Genomic DNA, 1784 nt, shown 5'->3' with positions numbered 1-1784 from the left:
TTGGTTTATTCATTCTAGCAGAGAAAATATTAAAATTAATTAACAGTGGGGGAATCCTTAGAAGAATTTATGAGAACAATATATGAATTTCAAAGGGCAAATTACCAATATTTTAATTTCAAAGTATAATGATTTGTCCACTTACATGGTTACATATACAGTGTTGGCTTGTGTCACTGAATTCCATAATTGTTTATTAAACCAATTTTGCCTGGAGAATATTTGGAAGAATTGCATGTTTACTGAACCATGTGCAGGTTTTTGTCATTCCCTAAACAATAGCACAATAATATAACTGTACATCTACATTTTATTAGGTACTATAATATAAACACAAATATGTATATGTATATGTGTATGTAAGCAACATATATATGGGCATAAGATACGTTACACATATACATATATAAACTTAAGATAAACCATTTGGGACATTCTTGAGGTTTGTACATTTTGCAGGTGCGCTGTTAATTGATGGCATTCAATATCATGGATCTTGCCCTGAGTCTTTTGCATACAAATTAGGATAAAAATATTTGTGATTTCTATGACACCTCTCCTCACTCTAAGCACTATCTAATAGACTCTGGATGGTAGGTAAATACATGTATGAGAGAGAAGGCTGGTCAAGAAATCAATCAGACTATAGTGGTAGAAAGCGGAGGTCACAGAATAACAAGAACACGAGTTGTACCATACTTCTCTATCCTTCCCTCAGGGCTCTCAGGATCTGGTTTTTTCATTTTTTTTTTTTTTTTAGATAGTCTATTGTAGTCGTAGGGTGATTTGCATCAGGCAAGGAAAATGAGATAGTAGCACAGGGTGTTTGCTGCAGGGTCCCCGCTCCCTAGTTTTAGAGCTTCAGGTTAAGGCCCTTTTTCCTACAAGTCATGGAAGCAGGAAATAGCTTGGGGCATCATCGCCTCCCTTCCTCCTGCTCTTCTTTCTTTCCTCTTTCCCTTGCTCCTTTCCTGTCCACCAACTGCCATCCCTCTACCATTCCCTTCCCTGCCGTCAGTCAAACAAAGCTCTGGCAGGGCCGCGCGCGCCACCTCACTGTCCAGACCACCGGGCACCCGCCTCCAGGCACTCAGCCCAATGGAACTACGAACGCGAACGCGCAACGCGCGCCCCCGTCGCTTCCTTCCTTCTCCGGCTCCCTTCCCGGCCCCGCCCCGAACGGGCACGCGCACGCGCCGAGCTGGCCCCGCCCTCTTCCTCCTCCTCCTCCATCTCCTCCTCCTCCTCCGCCCTTCCTTCCCTCCGCCCTCTCCCCGGAGGGCTCCGCCCTCCTTTCTCTGTCGGGTTTCAGTCACTGGCGAGCTCCAGGTAGCAAGCCATTCAGTTTCCCCGCCACCCCGCCCCCCTGCCTGCTCCGCTCCCCACCCCTCCTGTCTCGGGCCGGGAGGAGGATGCAGCGGCGGCCGCGGCCCCAGCCCGGGCAGCGGCACCGGCGGTGGCTGCGGTGGGGGTGGCCGGAACTGGGGTGGTGAAGGAGCGGTGGCGGCGGCGGCTGGAGCGGCGGCGGCCGCCCGGGGCCCCTTTCCCTTCCTCTCCGGTGCAGCCAGGAAGTTTTCCGCGTCCGTGCATGTGCGTGTGCGAGTGTGCGTGTGCGTGTGCGAGGTGAGGCCGGGTGGCGTTGGTGCAGGCGCGGGGCTTTTTTGCCCACTCGGCTTCCCGTAAGCCCGGGCGCTCGGGAGGCTGGGCCGCGGCCCGGCGAGGGGGCGCGGCGGCGGGCTCTCGCCTTTTGTTGTTGTTTCCCCCGCCCGGGGAGCCGCTGGGGG

This window comes from Dipodomys ordii, unplaced genomic scaffold, assembly GCF_000151885.1.
Source record: "Dipodomys ordii isolate 6190 unplaced genomic scaffold, Dord_2.0 Scaffold28, whole genome shotgun sequence".
Lineage (NCBI taxonomy): Eukaryota > Metazoa > Chordata > Mammalia > Rodentia > Heteromyidae > Dipodomys > Dipodomys ordii.
Note: the sequence above shows the minus strand (reverse complement) of the source record.